The sequence below is a fragment of the Macrobrachium rosenbergii genome, chromosome 4 (genome assembly GCF_040412425.1).
Source record: "Macrobrachium rosenbergii isolate ZJJX-2024 chromosome 4, ASM4041242v1, whole genome shotgun sequence".
In the NCBI taxonomy this organism is placed as follows: Eukaryota; Metazoa; Arthropoda; class Malacostraca; order Decapoda; family Palaemonidae; genus Macrobrachium; species Macrobrachium rosenbergii.
Window position 1 is genome coordinate 7,252,389 of NC_089744.1, and position 19,857 is coordinate 7,272,245.

General features: G+C 33.5%; 1 long non-coding RNA gene across 1 annotated transcript in view; it reads right to left on the reverse strand.

The window, feature by feature from the left end:
* The window catches only part of LOC136830243 (uncharacterized), a 119,803-nt gene that overhangs the window by 15,648 nt on the left and 84,298 nt on the right, over positions 1-19,857 (reverse strand). The gene's annotated exons all lie outside the window — the stretch shown is intronic.

Consider the following 19,857-nt stretch of genomic DNA (forward strand, 5'->3'; position numbering starts at 1 on the left):
TTTTTTGCGAAAACGTCTGGAAAATGATGGTATTTTGTAATTAATTTAGTGCACATTGTTATTTACACGTCTGACAGTGATGGTATTTTGTAATTAATTTAGTACAGAAAATTATTTACACGTCTGCAAGAGGTGGTATCTAGGAATTAATTTAGTACAGATAATTATTTACACGTCTGGAAAGGATGGTGTCTGGTAATGAACTTCGTACACACCATTATTTACGGCTAGTACATTCTAAGAAAAAATCGTGATCTTTATTAATTTTGGGAAAGTAGCTACAAATCTGTAACGGGGAAAACGCAGATTTAAGGATCACAAACAAATCCTTTGATTTATAAACTAATCTACTTAGGTAAACACGGAAACAAATCATTTTTAAATAATAAAATAGCAAGTGCAAACTTATAAGGAAAAAAGACATTTACTCTACAACAGTAAATTTTGGACTAAAAACTTCCTTCACATATTACTGTACTTGAATAATATATTGCAGTACATGCAAAATGAATTTTTCGTTTTTTTTTTTTTTTTGGCTCAGCGAAGGTAAAACAAAGTTTGTACATGAACTCTTGTATCTAGAGTAAATAGTGGTATAAATATTATTTCTATTAGTATGAGCAATGATCTAGAATTACAAAAAATCAATTAATAAATAACTCTTAATTTATTAACAGCCGAGACGTGCAAATTTTCAGATTGCAAGACCGCGAACTGTGACACACTTACGTTTCCAATACAGTCAACAGAATTATGATTCGAGTAAACATCCTGTCCATTTATCTATCAATATCCCATTTATCTAATTGACATTGGAATTGTCTGTACATTACGACTGAATGTACGATCTAAATGCTGGAACTGAAATTCAAACCGTTCTTATATCATAGAACATACTTACAAACTGAACTTCTAAGGAACAGATAAATTAATGCTATTTTCAAAGACAGAAGAGAAGATAGTTAAGTATCATGCAACGGTGCCGATGTTGGGAGGAAACACATTGCCAAGATCCATATACAGTAACGGCCTTGGATATTGCCTTGCCTTACGAAGAGGAGAAAACCATGCCGCTCTATGCGGGCACTGTGACGTCATCAAGCAACAGTCTAAAAGTGGAACCCACCTCGTCAAGGAGGGTAGAGGGTACGTGATACGCGGACAATGTGACGTCATCAAGCAATATTCTAAAAGTGGAACCCACCTCGACAAGGAGAGTAGAGGGTATGTGGAAGCTATCGTCAATACACTAAAGTCGAGGGGATAGTTTGTTATGGTGCTTTAAAAATAATGCATTCGTCTTTCTGTGAGATACATTAAATAACATATTTGAAATAGACGTTCACTGCGAATGCTGCATTGCTTTAGCTCGTTCGCAAGATGCAGTTACTTGTGTCGTGCATTTCTGTTGATCTGGCACAATGCATGGATACGGACGACGTAAGGTGGTTAAAATTTTAAATATCCAATTTAACGGATCATTTCAGAGCGTCATGCTCAGTATAGCATATAGTGCACTGATTAGGGTTAAATATGTCTAAATACGAGACTTGCCAAGGTATAACAGTAAACTAAAATAAGCATCGCTAATTAAGTACCTGGGAGAATCTAACAAGAGCTGCTCTCAGCGACCAAACTGAACAGCAGTTCTCAGATTTTTAAAACTGGTTTCGTTAAAACATAAGGTGTGGAGAAGGTTTTCGATATTTACTGACATTTATAACCAAATCACTGGACTGTTTTGACGGAATGTAAACAAATGTTAAGCAATGTAAACATCCTGTGTGTCGGCATCTTCGGTAACTGAATAACATCAACAACAATAGCTGATGTGCGCTTAACGATATAATTGTGTGAAATTCGACATTAGCATTCATTTTTCTCTCTAAATCGAACAAATCTACATGAAACGTGCATCATGCTAAACGTAAATTACAGACAACTACATTTTTCCATAAGCGAAGCATCAAAACACGGCTCCTTGCAGTAAGAGTATGGAGGGTGGGATTAGAAGACTAAGTTCGGTAAAGGACATGTGGCTGCTTGCCCAAATGAAATAGAAAACCGACTTACTTTGCTGCTATAACCAAATTTTGAAAATTAATACATTAAACCCCGTTAAATGTTTCAAAAAACCAGAATGGGTTACGTTTGCTGTAATTCTTAATTTCCTCCTCAAAAAGACTTTTATGCCATTAAAATTTCTTATTTACTTGGCAGCGATTTTGAACCCGAGAAAATCGAAACAAACAGATAGGATGAATAAGGTTGTGGCAATTATAACCCTTGTAGCTAACGTGTTCCTTAGATGCTTCACAACATATGAGTAGAGATATGATATTGTGCAGACACACAAATGAAAAGAAAAGACTAACGTTAATTCTATCATCTGGGAGAATCAGGCATCTTTCAAGGAGATAGTTGGCGGTCTTACGGGTAAAATTAATCATCGTCAAGAAGTGAATCTCATCACTGGTGGCCAAGATCAAAGGCTACTTTCATAATGGGCGTGAGATGGACGCATGAGAAGGAATACATTATCTACTATGGTAACCTCTAAATTACGTGGGTCCTTATTTATTTTTACGATGGAAGATTAAATTTGTCTTTTTTTCATAAAATATCACAGGGAAAATATTGATTTCCTTGTGCTTGAAACAGTCGCAAATGTAAACCTGATGCAAGGAACAACAGACTGACAAGGGAATCCTTAAAGCGAATAAGGAATTAACGAATTTAGCATAGCTTTAGGATCCTGTGAACTAATCATCTTCTTTATAATTACCAAATTCTTCCAATTAAAAATCCGCATACATGGCTAAAGCATCAGTCACACGAACTGATATATATATATATATATATATATATATATATATATATATATATATATATATATATATATATATATATATATATATATATATATATATATATATATATATATATATATATATATATATATATATATATATATATATATATATATATATATATATATATATATATATATATGGAAATGAACACATGAGAATTGTTTTGCTTAAGTAAATCTCTAACTCACTTCGGGAGCTAACCCCTGGTCTTTCAAGTGAGTCATGGCATTATATATATATATATATATATATATATATATATATATATATATATATATATATATATATATATATATATATATATATATATATATATATATCTATATATATATATATATATATATATATATATATATATATATCTATATATATATATATATATATATATATATATATATATATATATATATATATATATCTATATATATATATATATATATATATATATATATATATATATATATATATATATATATATATATATATATATATATATATATATATTATATATATATATATTGTGTATGTGTGTGTGTGTGTGTATACTAGCTGACCAATCCGGCACTGCCTGGAAAAACTCTGAATGACATTTAACAAACTATCTCTCTCTCCCCTCTTTCTCCTCCCTAACACCCTCCTCTTCTCTCTCTCTCTTCTTCTCCTCTCACTCTCTTTCTCACTCTCTCCCAATACACCCATTCACAATTATAGAATTAAACAACCAAAGACCGTGCATTTACGATGAACTTTACCTATCATTTCTTCTGTCAGTTCATCAAAACTGCCGTTAAAACTTACATGTAGACAACAGTTTGTGGGCAGAGACGGTCCACTCACCAGAACAGATGAACTGATGGTATTACCCAAATACCTTCCGACCGAGTGACAGGTAATTGCACCTGTGGACAGGTTAGCTCCAATTTCTCGACAGTTTGCTGCTATATTTCATCTGGAAAGCATCTCAGAACCTCTGATCAGAATATGAATAAATTATGTATAGGCATTAATCATTTCACTGTTAGACCCTTCAACGGTATTTGTAGCCCGTTATAAGCCCAAATCATGCAATAAAAATCTAAAACAATATTTCCATGTGATACAGACAATTCAGCATAGGCCCAGGCCAAGATATCTTTTATAATGTGTTACTATAATGAAGGTAAACTTCACTGTCCAATTTATAAATAACTGAACCAACCCCTCAGTTCTAATTTAAACTCATTCATTAATATTGTATGAGAATAGGTGTCCTATTTTAATGAGAAATATTCAGTCTATACTCTGTTATGCCTTCTTACTTCTTTCCTATTATTAGGTGAATCATATTAAGAAAAAAAAGTGGCAAAACACTTTCCTATATGGCTAACTTCAACTCATGATACGAATTTTTATACTGGTTTTAGGGACGTTTTTACATAATAAATTGCAACTCATTATCTTTCCAATGACATCAAATTCCTTAAGAAAGAATTGTGTATAAAGTTACACATATGGCATCTATAAACTTGGTCAATTTGTACAATAATGTAATCATGAATCAAACAAAATATTTCCCTTCTTGGAAGAATGTTAGGCAATCGGTTATATTTTGTTTTGAATAAATACGCGTTGATAAAAGATACAAATAAATATATATCACTCTAATATATAACCAAAAACAATAATTTTATTTTCCTACATGATGTGAATACTGTTCCTTACCGTGTATGAGTACACTAGCAAAAGGTATGAATTGACGTGTTGTGTAAGCTTGTTTTTCCAACACGATGTTGGTGATCATGTAATAAATGACAAAGGATTTGTGTTGGCCCATTTTAACACTGTACGCAAAAAGGGAATGTGTTTATTTACTTATTATATCAATAATGTCTTCAACCATATGTATGAACTGGTGGGGCAAATGACTTGTGATTATCGCTTTTCGCATGATGAAGTGGTTGCTAGATGTCTCATATGTAAAATGTAGTCAATTCGTACAATAACGTAGTCATAAACGAGATCTTTCCCTTCTTGCCTTCCATTTTTTTGAATAGTAAATTGTTGTTCTTCTATGTAGGTAATAATCAGCAATAAACCTCATAGATTTTTGCTCCAGAGTGTTTGAAAAGTTAAGTATACCTTAGTTTAACCAGACCAGTGAGCTGATTAACAGCTCTCTTGGGGCTGACCCGAAGGATTAGACTTATTTTACGTGGTTAAGAACCAACTGGTTACCTGGCAACAGGACCTACAGCTTATTGTGAAATCCGAACAACATTATAACAAGAAATGAATTTCTATCACCAGAAATAAATTCCTCCAATACTTCATTGGCCTGCCAGAGACTCGAACGTGGGCCCAGCAGAGTGCGAGACGAGAACTATACCGACCTGTCCAAGGAGGAACTAGAGAGTGATGCCTTGAGGGAGAGAGAGAGAGAGAGAGAGATTGAGTTTTAGTAGTGGGTTCTGTTGGCTGAAAGCATCACTTTAAGCCACTACTATGCATGCGTGGACTCGGTTTCGCTTACTGAGGAAAGAAATGATCGATTTAGGTTTTCAATGTAGATTTTATCGAGGTAATAAACAATTAAAGAAATTATCATAAATTATGGTTTTCAAGTAGACTTAAAAATTTTATCGTGTGCAAAATTTTGTCTGGGTATGTCAAGTGGTTTGGTAATAAACGATTATTTTTTATATGTATATTATCATAAATTATTATATATCTTTCATGTATAGAGTAGGGTATATATATATTAATTTTATACTTAAAACCTTTCTGGGGTGACATATATATATATAGGCCGTATATATAAAATTTTGTCTGGGTCTGTCATATATGGTTTATATATTTATATGGAAGCCAAACTATATATATAAACTTTCATATTATTATATATATATATATAAACACACACACATTATATATATATATATATACATGTATATATATGTGTGTATATATTATACATATATATATATATATATATATATATATATATATATATATATATATATATATATATATATATATATATATATATATATATATATATATATATGTCGTATCTGGAGCCACAGTGGAAATGGTAAGGTTATATTAAGAGTATGTTTAGAATAGTAATCAATTTAACGATTAATCTATTTAATTTATCGATTTGCCGACCTCGAAATGTTTTCTGGATTTAGGTTGATTTATTATAAACTGTCTTAGTCAAGTCTGAAAAGATGATTAATTATTGACCAACAAAATATTTAACGAACCTTAACCTTTTACTTTACTGCTGTAGTTCCTGGAGTTTCTTTATTTCTTTCTATGCTTAGTGAATGTTTTCTGTAATAAAATATATAACAAAAAAAAAAATTAAAGTAGCTTTCTGAGTTTTATTTTTAAGTGAAAAGTGAATACAAATAAGTACAACTATTCCAAATATTCTAATTTCTAGATAGAAATATTATTGCAAAGTAATTATTTGTCATGTACTCATCTCAAGTTATTTATATATTTATGAAATTAACGCAACAAACTTTATCAGTGATGACTAGCGAAGGTAAAACTTCTTAACATCATTAGTTCCTTACCCCGGTATCATGAGATAAAACTACATGTTTCCAATTAAGAGGCAGATGGAATACGAGTCAGATGACTTATCAAGTCTTCGGGACATATAGGCTTGCTTTTACTGAATGTTCAGCGTTCCTCCTGATCAGAATAATTACTGATTTGAATATTTCATGTACGAATCTCTCTCTCCTCTCTCTCTCTCCAAGCATAGGATTCACCAGGGAAGGTTCAGTTTTAATTCCACGTTGATCAGAGAATTAAACGCAAACTCATGATGGTTTCTCGAGAAATAAGCAAGGAATTAGGAGCTCTTTGCTCAGACGGTTTATAGATACTTGAGGATGACTGAAATGGATTGATATCGGAGGATCTTTGGGTGCATGTCGTAGGCACTGTTACAAGTTTCTTTTTTTTATTATATATTGGATATCTTATATCAATACCTGTAGGTAGAACAGTCCATGATGTAAATAAATGGTGATAAAAGCTTCTAAATAAAAAGTATAGGGTTTACGGGTAAATTCATTTTAACGTTCAATAGACGATAAATTCCTCGGTGAAGCCTATCCATAACAACTGATGCAACCTTGCCTGCGCTACTCTTATATATATATTTAACAACATTACCGCAAAGATTTCCCTAATTCTTTAAGTGTTTTGTCTCATAACTTTGTCCATTCATTTTCATTGCTATTGCAAGAATTCAATCTACTCGCTTTTTCCTTCATTTCGAATTATACAACACTTTCAAGGACAAAACCTTACGCTTTTTGTATTTATGACCAAAATCAACTTTTTATTTTAAATTCACCTTGCACCTCTCAACCTCACAGTATATTTCACAGAGAATTTAATCTAACAACCTCCACTGGTTTCATTTCGTAACTCGCGGCTGTCATTCTCCTCTCCCAAGAGATATCTTGGGTCCTCAATCCCAAAATACATATTAGACTTTGTCGCTTTACATTGATATTTCATAGATTTGTTGAACGGCTGCTACCTTCCACAACTGTAAACTCTATCCAAAATTCTCCTACTGAGGGAACTTTGTATTATCGATCAGTAATCCATCATATGGGTATTTCATAGCCATCTACATACTCTTCTGAATTTATGTTTTACTTGAATCGTTCTAGTACTTATGCAATATTTGAGGCTATTAATCATCTTTGTTGCAGTATTAAGCTCACATACGCCGGTGAAGGCCATATCTGGGAAAAGAAATTTAACAGAAGAAAAGAGAGACCGAGCATGTTTCACAAAAGTGAATTTGTAGTCTTAAATGACAACTATAATTTTAATGAGATGAAGGTAGCCACTGAGTCATTTTCAGTAAGGAGATTTATTGAACATCAACTGTTCTAGACCCACTAATAATAATACTCTGAATTTTAATATGCTTGATACTCATTCCATATAATTTGCTCAGTACACTGATTTAGCTAAATCTTTGTTAAAAGATATATCAACCAAAGGCGTATAATTAAGAGATGGATAGATGCAATACAACAACATTATCCGCATGAGCAACAAACTTATTTTGAAAGCCAAAACGCATGCATCTATAATATATGATAGGTGCATTTACCCGAGCCAGGATTCGAACCTATACCTTCCGGGCTTAACAAAGGAACGGCAGTGACTTATTTTGGGAACATGTTATTCCCAAAACAAGTTACTCTTTCTCTCTCTACGCCAAGGGAGCTGTGCTTATATATAATTCTCTTTAGGTGCAATTACAAAGATAAACTGGATGTAATAATAAAAATTGGTGGTTTATACAAACATTAAACACAAACACACACACACACACACATATATATATATATATATATATATATATATATATATATATATATATATATATAATTATATATCATATAATATAATATATAATATATATTGTCACGAAGTGTAACAAGTACCTGGTTATTACACCACTAGTCACAAAATCCAAAAATTTACCTCACTTCAGCCAGATGCCTGAACTCTCATAACAATAAAATTACGACTGAACACTCTAAAGACAGCAGTGATCCCTTAAAACTTTTTTATCACCTTGAAAAATCAAACTAATTTTATCAAGATATGTGTGAGGTGTTAACAATCAAACAAGAAATATACTAGAGAAAAATGGCATCATTCCATCAAACAACTATAATTGTTTCCCTGGTCTTAATTCACTTCAGCAAAGCTAAAGGGAACAAAACCTGTTTATCACTTTGCCTTATGAACACACAATTAATCCTATTCACTGGTGGTCAACAAATAAAACACTGTGTTTAAAAATTTTAAATACAAAAATCTATTTTTAACTTCAAAATTTATAATTAGAATTCACAATCTGAAAAATTTATCATTACTTGAAAACAACACAAGATGTAATTAATTTTTCTTAAACAAAATTATTCCACAAAACTTTAATTTATCAAGAAATTGTGTTAACCAAGCAAAATTTAAACTATCAAGAATTACTCAAGATTCGAAATGGAAATCTTAATAAATGAAAATCAAATCAAATATGCAATATTAAAGTATCAAAATGTGTAAAATACTAAGTGAATAAATGATAAAACACCAACATAAAAATTGGGCAAAATTAAGAAATTGCAGACACAAGAACACACAAAATTGCGCAAAAGCTTTATTAACACACGAACACACAAAAAATGCACAAAAGATTTATCAGTAATAATTTCACTAAGGCAAAATCTCTCTAATATACCTTATTAGGCTAGACCATGGTAATAATAAGTAAAAATCCACTTTATCTTACACAAGCTCAGTGGTCTGGTTAAACTAAGGTATACTTAACTTCCTCGTGTCTCCTCTCTTATGTAAACATTCACTTGGCCGGACGTTCACTTCAACGTCCGGCCTCGCAAGTTTTCTTGGGCATCATCACCTTCCTGCAATGACATCTCCCTCACAACCTTGTCTCCTCTCGAATTATTTATCCCTCTGTTCTTACTAGAGTACAGATTACACTTATAAAATGGATGACCCTCATTCCCACAAGACCAACAAATACCCGTAAACTGATTTTCCAAAACATGTTTATTTTGGATTCTGCTTTTAACCAGCCTTCCCTTATACTGGTGTCCTTCCCCATGATCCTGCACCATATTGTCAGAAAAACCTGCATTTTTGCGCTGGTACGATATATTACCCTGCTCCCCACAGGTCCAACACTTAATTACCTTATCATCTCTCCTCCTGCTATGTACCTGACTGTCAGAAATATTATCAAATTCTTTCATACCCTTTGTTCTCTATCTTGCACAAACCTTCCAGCATCATCTTACTGGTCCATGGCTCCGTTTTCAATCTTATCCTTTAGGTCACAGGCAATTTTCCTGCCCCTCAAACCTTTTTAAAAAATCATACATTTCATGACTTCCCTCTCCTTAGAGCAGACTGCTTTGCCCTCACCTTCTTCTTCAAGGTCAGTAATTCTGTCTAAATACTCCCAAACACCTTCTCGTATTTCCTCTTGTACATACCACAGTTCCTTCCTTTTCACCATATCATCCTTATTATCTGCATACGCTTCTAGTAGCTTAGTCTCCATTTCCTCCAAAGTTTTAGGCTTAGAATGACGCATTCTTGTGCTAGCCGGATCTATCAAACTTCAACATAATCTACGGCCTCAGTACCTACCAGGTTAAAGTTGATTGGCACATAGTTTTGCCTGTTCAATCCATCTCTTGATTTCCTTCCTACCACTGTTTCTCCCACCCATTTTCTCGAACTGTGGAGGTTTTTTAACTATTGAAGGAGCATTATAACTTGCATAATTACAGGCCCCTCTCCTACACACCCTATCCAACTCATCTTTTAACGTGGCTAATCTGTTCAGCCACCAACGGTTCAATCTATCAAATCTATCTTCCCATTCTTTATCATTATTTTCTAAAACACTACACAGCTCCTTAACAAAACCCCTTTAAAAAGATTGCTTATTGTTTTTCCCAGCGAAATCCTCTACTCTATTTCTAGCCTTTTTAACTCTTAAATTGTTTTTTTTTCTTAATTTCATTCACCAGAAATTGCTGGCTCTCTTTAATGCATTTATTAATTCCCCTACTCTGCTAAAAGACTTCACGTTTTCACAGTGGTCAAAATCTATCACTTTCTGATTATTTACAACTTCAGACCACAATTTTGCAATATCCCTCTTCCCAGGTTTTTCTTCATTTTCACCTTTTTGGCTAACAAAAGTACCTGTTTCTTCAACCAATTCTCCCTCATCACTAATGTATAAATACTCACAACCCCCTCCATCATTGTCATTTATCACTACGCTACTTACTTTCTCATCAGCAAGATCCTTATCCCTAACCACATCACGTATTTCCGTTACAATATCTTGCTCACTACCACGTTCCATCATTTCATAATCACCTGCGCCTTTCTTCGTTTCCATAATATTGTCAAGAACGTCACTTTCATCTTTTGCACTTTCTAGCCCATTTTATTCCCACTAGCAATGTCCATAACTCCAAACAAATGTATTACCTTGCAATTGAACTCCATTTCAGGAGTAAATATTCCCAGGAACGTGCTGGTAACCCACTGGGTTGAAGGTTGCCGTGGTGAACGCTCTGCTAACAAATACAGCAATCCAAGGGGATATACAAAATCACAGGAGCCTTTCTTCTTTATTTTATCAAACTTTGAACAAAACCTTCAACCCAGTTACGTTACAGTATATCCAAAGGGAGATACAAATCACGGCAGCGTTTCTTCTTTATTTTATCAAACTTTGAACAAAACCTTCAACCCATTTACGTTACAATATAGTAAGACTGGATAATACAAGGCAGTTTTGCTTGGAGCTCAAACAATCTTATTTATAAAAGCATTCGCTTTACGGCAGCGATAGAATGAACCTAATCGAAGTTAGGGTAAATTTCAGGTCCTTCATCTAATCTAGTTTAAATTTTTCTACAAACATTCTCTTCCACTGATATATTAACCAGTGAATGGCTAATTCCTCCGGTTAAACAGGTCCGTGAAGGCAGTTCCTTTCGTGAAGATCTATTTGGTCGTTTGTCTTTTTTAGCTGTCCTGTTAAGGTTTGGTTATTTGGTGCTGCGAATGATAAGTCGAATGATAAGTCGTCATTTGCCGGAGAAAATACAGTGATATATACATATATATAAATAAACACACACACACACACACACACACACACACACATATATATATATATATATATATATATATATATATATATATATATTATACATGTAAATATATATACAAATTTTTATATATGTATATATAATGTATATATTTATATATGTAAATATTTGTGTATATATATATATGTATATATATATATATATATATATATATATATATATATATATATATATATATATATATATATATATATATATATATATATATATATTATATTTAAATATACATATATATAATATATATATATATATATATATATACTATATATATATATATATATATATATATATATATATATATATATATATATATATATTTAATATAACGTGTGTGTGTGTGTGTTCGTGTGTTTTACAGTGACGCGAACACAATATTAAATTAAAAGTTAAGATATGTATTCGGAAAATGCTGTTTTATTCACATCAGCAGAGAAAATTCTCCCACGTTTTCTACAAGGTCCCATACTATAAAAAGGGGGGAAAAATGTGAATTTGGCTGATAAGCAGTCGAAAAATTTCGGAGGAAGTCAATTCCATCTTCCCTGACCATCACGTCGCTGTGACATTATGACCAATCACTGTCATTCTTTTCCGGAAACGTGACCAGGAGGACCGAGATTCCCGACGATATTCTATTATCATTCTTAAAAAAAAAAAGCTTAATATTTGTAATATCATAATGATACTCATCGCATCTAACCACATTTCTTCCATTCTTAATATTCTCCATGGCTTTTTCTTTTAATATATATTTGTGTGAGTGTTGTGTGTGTATCTATCTATCTATCTATATCTATATATATTTATATATATATATATATATATATATATATATATATATATATATATATATATGTATATCTAGATCCGGCATATATATATATATATATCTTATTATATATATATATATATATATATATAGATATATATAATATAAATATATATATATATATATATATATATATATATATATATATATATATTATATATGGTATAGAAAATGTATGTATGTACGTATATGTATATACATATATAACTAATATATATATATGTGTGTGTGTGTGTGGTCGTGTGTGTGTGTATGTATGCATGCATTATGTATGTATGTATGTATGTACACATCTCTTATCGTTATCTAGATCCGGCATCCAAGTCCACGGCCCTCTGTCTCTTGTTGGGTGTTAGTACGTGCTGTGATCTTGTCTGGATATTCAGGGTGGGTTTCTATAATCTAAAAAATACAGCTTTTGCAGCTGAGGTTACAACTAAATCTAAATACCGAATATATTAGTATATGTTGCCTCATGGTGCTAGAAAAGAAATGCAGTAACGTCATTAATATTTCATCCAATGAAACAACTAATGAACAGGCATCCTGCTTGGCTCTTGGTCTTTTCAGGTAAGCCAAGTGTCCCGTCTTTAAGGCCCCTTCACACTGAACTTGTTTAAAGTGCGTTCATGCCCGTTTATAAAATTTTATGAAGCTGGATAAGGACGGGCTGAAAGGGGCAATATCGGCCTAAACTACGACCTGACACAGTTTCAGGTAAGTGCATTACCGTTTGTGTAACGTCTGCACAACGTTTAAAAACGGGAAGAAGTCATCTTCAATGTCGTTTGAAGTCCGTTCTTAAGAGGAGTTAACCCATCTTGAAGTCATTTAACCCCGTTTGCACTAAGTCTCCTCCCGTTTGCAGTCTCAACCCGTTCTAGGTCGTTCCTAAATGGTTTACAATACGACATGTCCGTTTGAGTTAGTTCATTTTCAGTCTTGTCCGTTTACACTGCGTTCGCAGTCAGTCTTTAATACGTCCAGAACGGAGATGTGGGCCAATTTCCTGCCCGATCTGCTATAAATACGCCCCCGTTCTCACCCGATCTCATTCTGATTCAGTACTTCAGTCAGTGAACTTGCTAAGTAGAGGCAGGAAACAACAGGGACAAAGGACAGGAGCCTCCAAAAAATGCAGTAAGGAGGCTGCTTGCATATACCTATCTATGCCTACTGCTGCTGCTGAAAATAAAGAAAATTCGGAAAATGAAGAAACAAATAATCAGCAGGGTAAGACAAAAAAGGCAAAAACACAGACACATCTCACCCGTGAGCAAAAGGAACTTATGGTACACTGGTTGCAATACTATATAATTGGAAACTAGAGAGCTACAAAGATATCACTACTATTTTCATCAGTTCGCACCACGCTCAGGTCGTTCATGCCACGTTGGCAGTACGGCAATTCCGTTTCCAGTACGCCAGTCTCGTTCAAAGTACGACCTTACTTCGAACTAGAGAATGACCACAAGTCCTCGTTTTAAATACTAGTACAAAACTCTGCATAAACTTTTAAAAATTTCTTTTTATTTTCCTTGAAAAAATGTTCTATTCATGCCCACGATGACAATTTCACCTGTTCTATCCCTGCCTTACCAGTGTCAGGTGGGACTTAGGGAGGATTACACAGTGTGTTAGATAGACGAAGGTAAAGATGTACAATAAAGGAATAGCTTTAATGTCCAGGAAACGCAAGAGTTTTCGCAGGATAGAGGTGGAAGGTGTAGTTTGCGTTTGGGGATTCGACACCAAGCTAATGAGATTTTATGTTGGCATATGACGTGACAAGTAATTTGTAAGTTTTCTCCATTGGGGGTCAGTTCATTATTCAGCAACTAAAGCAGCGACTGATGACCTTTGTGGTTTTTTTTTCTTTCTGTAGTCACACCATTTTAGTTGAAACGGCTTAAAGTTGAAAAGTATACAGGACGAGAGAGAGAGAGAGAGAGAGAGAGAGAGAGAGAGAGAGAGAGAGAGAGAGAGAGAGAGATTTATCATTAAAAGAATGGCACGACAATGGGTGAAAGTAGGTGAAAATGTTAGAATGTCAATGTCATAAAAGTTTATATATGGAACTCCCGTTCATTCCAGTGGGACGACGATGTGAAATGCGAATGATGAAAGAATTCAAAGATTTTAAGGTGAATTTTTCATGGTTTGTGTGATGTGAGAAGTGGTGAAAGGCTGCAAGTTGTAAATGCGACAGTGTGTGTGTAGCGAACGGTTTGAGGAAGAGTATCTAGAGGCAGATGAGTTCCACGGAGAGAATGGACACCGGTGACTTATAGAAATCGGTCTATAATTCAGACATTAATGGGAAAAAGTATAACCAAAGCGAAAAACTGCTAGCTATGTTGTGCGGGTGAAATGTTTTAGAGTTTAGGTGTCTTCAAATGATTATTTTTCTACAGAACTGAAAATGCAACAGTTTATTAGTGTTGGAATGAGTGCATTCCTCTACTTACAAGCAAAACACACCATTCCTTTTATAACTATTTAGTAAAGCTATAGCTAATCGTTTTTGTTTTCCCACTTTGGTCTATGCGTTGACAGGTGTCGCATGAGTTTTTATTTATCTTTAAATAAGTAATAGAAAAGGAGGTGAAATTTTCCAATGGGAGAAATATTTTATAACAAAGAAATTAATCCTTCTTTCCCAATACACATATTGAGTTCCCGACTATATTGGTCCATACGCGCTTTGCGTACGCAGAAAGTTGACTGACATTCTTTCTTTGAGCAAGAGTTAGATATTTTGCCACCTATAATTAATCCCAATAAAACACACACATGGACGAATACACTTGCAAATTAACTTACGAAAATTTGTGCCTGAACAGTTGGAAGGCTCATGGTATCCCTGTCTAGCAATAAAACGTTCTCTAATGCTGGGAAGAAACAACAGCAAAGTTTTTTTTGGATTATTGAATATTTTTCCTTCATGATGTTATTTCTTCAAGTAGCTTAGATTTGGATAGATGTTCTTGTCTTTTGCCAACTTCCGATATTAATTCTAAGACGCGTTTCATAGGACTTACTTTGAACATAATTTGTGAATAAAATGGAAGTTTATTTTTTCAAAAAAAATCACTTATTTCTTCACTATTTGTTTATTTATGCGTCACATTATATTATACTGGATATCCTTTTTACGACTACTAAGAGCAATAAAAACTAGGCAGTCATATTGCACATTTTATGAGAGTAAATCTTTGGCTCTGATCACTTCATCAGCAATAGGTCTGAAGCAGCAACTCAGACCAACTCTATTTTTTGCTCTCCTCCTTTGTTAGTGAAACAAAACCGACCGTATAGCCATCTTTGACAAACGCGCTTTTATTTTCGACTCTTTGTGGAGCTTGGGGTTCATTGCGTCTCTTCATTTCGTAAACGTCTTTGTAGAACACAATGAGTGGCTCCCAGAGAGCATCTCTTCTGATGTTAGCGGGGAGGGAAACAGTCCGTTTTGATTTCGTAATGAAGCTACTATTTTCTTTCCTTTTTGTTCAGCATTGCTTGGCAGTCATTTCTAACATTAATGTCATGGTTAGCATTAACAATTTCATCAGTAGTACCGGCGTTACAGCCACTGTTTCCTGAAAGGCCAATTGAGCACGTTTAATCTTTGTGTGAATCTCTTCTGTATGGAAGACAAGATGAATCAAAGAGAGTGCTGTCATGAAGTATTATGAGGTATTATTGTACACATGTAAACTCAAAGATGTTTGTTAGTACATGGTTAGCCAAGAAAGGTAAAATCAGCAATTCTATTGATGTCTTTTCCTCGTAACAGAATTACTTTGCACTAATTTGTCACGGTATTTAATGCGTAACTTATGTTTGGTTGTATTTCTTCTCCATATCTATGTTGATATTTAAGATGAGATATTCTAATGCTGATTTAAATTTTGGTTGATTTTTACTTGACTGATTGTGAAATGGAATGGGTAGTTATCCCCTGTCTAAGAAAGGATATATTTCTAAAGTTTATAGAAGACATTGTTTTTTTCACTGCTTATAACTGCTTTAACCAGACCACTGAGCTGATTAACAACTCTCCTAGGGCTGGCCCGAAGGATTAGATTTATTTTACGTGGCTGAGAACAAATTGGTTACCTAACAACGAGAGAGAGAGAGAGAGAGAGAGAGAGAGAGAGAGAGAGAGAGAGAGAGAGAGAGAGAGAAGGGGCGGTATTAGAATAAGATCAGCATAAGAAATTGTTAAATTTAAGAGCGTTCTGATGGAGTTTTTGAAATTCGACCATCTTCTTTAGCGTTCACGGCAGGTCAGACTAATATTTGAGGACCTAGAAATACAGGAGGTAAGCTATAATTTCAGATCAAAAGTGTCAAAATGGTAATGGTCATATGTGAACCGAAAACCCAGTCCCACAGCAACGGCACCATTTCAGAGGCCTTTGCAAAGGGGCGTGTTTGTTAGCAGTCACATAAAGCTCCCGCTCTCTATGAAATTCTGGTTTATCCTTGTATTGTGCCATCGAAGTGAGACTAAAAAAGAATCTCTTCTATCTAGCTTCATCCCTACGGTTCAGAATTTTTACATGTGGAAAAACTAGAGCAGGATAACCCAGTTCAATATAATCTGCAAGATCTCCAAAAAATGACGTGCTTTGACATCTGTCTAACTGTCAGGGTGATTGTTTAACAGTTTCACAGTACAAAGAACGCTAAATCCTAGACAGAAGAGGAGTTGGTACTGAAAGGTGATCAACAAAATTCCCCAAAAAGGCGAGAAGGATATCTACAGCAATGGTCGAAATGGTAACTATGGTAACTGTGATGGCGTGGTCCCAACAATCTACTTGCCTTATTTATAAGACTTATTTTGACACATGCTGACCTGAGCGAAGTCCAAAAGGAAACAAACGAATATATATATATATATATATATATATATATATATATATATATATATATATATATATATATATATATATATATATATATATACATATATATATACGTTATATATATATATATATATATATATATATATATATATATATATATATATATATATATATATATATATATATATATATATATATATATATATATATATATATATATATATATATATATATATATATATATATATATATAAATATACGTAATCATTTACCATGAACATTTGTAAACGCAGTGAAAGTAATTGGGGGTCACTATCTAGGAAAGATCCAAAATATTTTCTTTTAATTGTTTTTAACTGCCTCCATAAATTAATGTGACTTTTTTCTTGTGACTTTTGTCGTAGCCAAATTTGTGGCTTTTTCTGTTACTTTTTTCTGTGACTTTTTCTTAGCTAAAATTGTGACTTTTTTCTGACTTTTTTCCTGTCATTTTTCCTACCAAAAAATTGTGAGTTTTTTCTGTGATTTTTTCCCATGACTTCTTTTCTAGCCAAAATTTTGACTTTGTGACTTTTTCTTTGACTTCTTTTTTCCTGTGACTTTTTGTCTCTGACTTCTTTTCCCGTGACTTAATTATCGGCCACCATATCTTGCGAAGTGACTTGACTACGTGTTGGATAGCGTGAACGTGGGACGAAGGGCTCGGCTGCCTCCCAACACCAGCCGCTACCGAGCTTCATCAGCCGGGATGGAACACTTGTATGGTTCAATACGGATGAGAAAAATTAATTGCATTCGGGCAGAGCCATGTATATGTGTGTCTTGCCACACACACACACGCGCGCAGAGGTTAGAGTAACAGTGCGGAGGATGTAATCTGGACTGAAGTAGGAAATGAATTGCCACAATAGGTAATAACATTTGATTTAGTTAGTCAGTACACCATACTTTGACATATAACGTAATCATTTACCATGAACATTTATAGTGAAAGCAATTCATTTATAAATATATATAACATTTATATATATATATATATATATATGTGTGTGTGTGTGTGTGTGTGTGTGTATACTGTGTGTATATATATATATATATAATATATATATATATATATATATATATATATATATATATATATATATATATATATATATATATATACTGTTATATATATATATATATATATATATATATATATATATATATATATATATATATATATATATATATATATATATATATATATGTGTGTGTGTGTGTGTGTGTGTATGTAAATTACTTTCACTGCGTTACAAATGTTCATGGTAAATGGTTACGTTATATGTCAAAGTATGGTGTACTTACTAACAACTAAATCAAATGTTCCAATTCATTTCCTACTTTAGTCCAGATTACAACCTCCGCACTGGGGTGTTTGTGTGTGTGTGTGTGTGTGTGGCAAGACACACAGATACATGGTTCTGCCCGAATGCGATTAGTTTTTCTCATCCGTATTGAACCATACAAGTGTTCCACCACGACTGATGAAGCTCGGCAGCGGCTGGTGATGGGAGGCAGCCGAGCCCGCCGTCCCACGTTCACGCTATCCAACACGTAGTCAAGTCACTTCGCAAGATATGGTGGCCGGCAATAAAGTCACAGGAAAAGAAGTCAGAGACAAAAAGTCACAGGAAAAAAGTCACAATTTTGGGTAGGAAAAGTCACAGGAAAAAGTCAGGAAAAAGTAAAAATTTTGGCTGGGAAAAAAAGTCAGAAAAAAATCACTGGAAAAAGTAACAATTTTGACTAGAAAAGTCACGATTTTGACTAGGAAAAAAAGTCACATTAATTTATTTCGGCAATTAAAGTAATAAAACAGAAAACATTTTGGATCTTTCCTAGATAGTGACCCCCAAGGGTTTTCGGGGGTCGTTATCTAGGACTAATATTTCTTGGGGGTCATTATCTTTATGATATTTACAATCTATTTTTTTATGCTTTTACGGTGATCCCAAACGGGTTTGTACTAAACACGCCGCAAAGGTGGATCACTATCTAGCAATGACTAATGTGACCTTTTTTTTCTGGTGGGTTTCTTCCTGTGACTTTTTTCCCTGTGACCTTTATGACCTGGATTCCACGATATGGACCCAACAAAATATTTGCTTTGACTAATCTAACCATCAGCGGCTACTGATTGTCTGCGCCGATGAAGCGCTGTGAAATATAAAAATATTGTGAATGAAATGACGCTATATTACTGATTTACATTTTTTAAAGTGTTAAGTAATTCCCAACCGAAAATCACCATTGCATATTTAATTCTCTGGAAATCATAAAAAAAAGATACAATATAGACTTATCTTTCTTTTTCATAAGCAGTCTTCCAGAAATGAAAGGTTTAATTTTCTCTTCCTATCTTCTTAGAAAGATAATTACTGGCGGTCTCTTATCCCAGATTAACCTCTGCCGAGCAGTGGTGATTATTGTACAATTACGAGTCCACATCAAAAGATTCTTCTGTCTACCATGGACCATAATTTAGG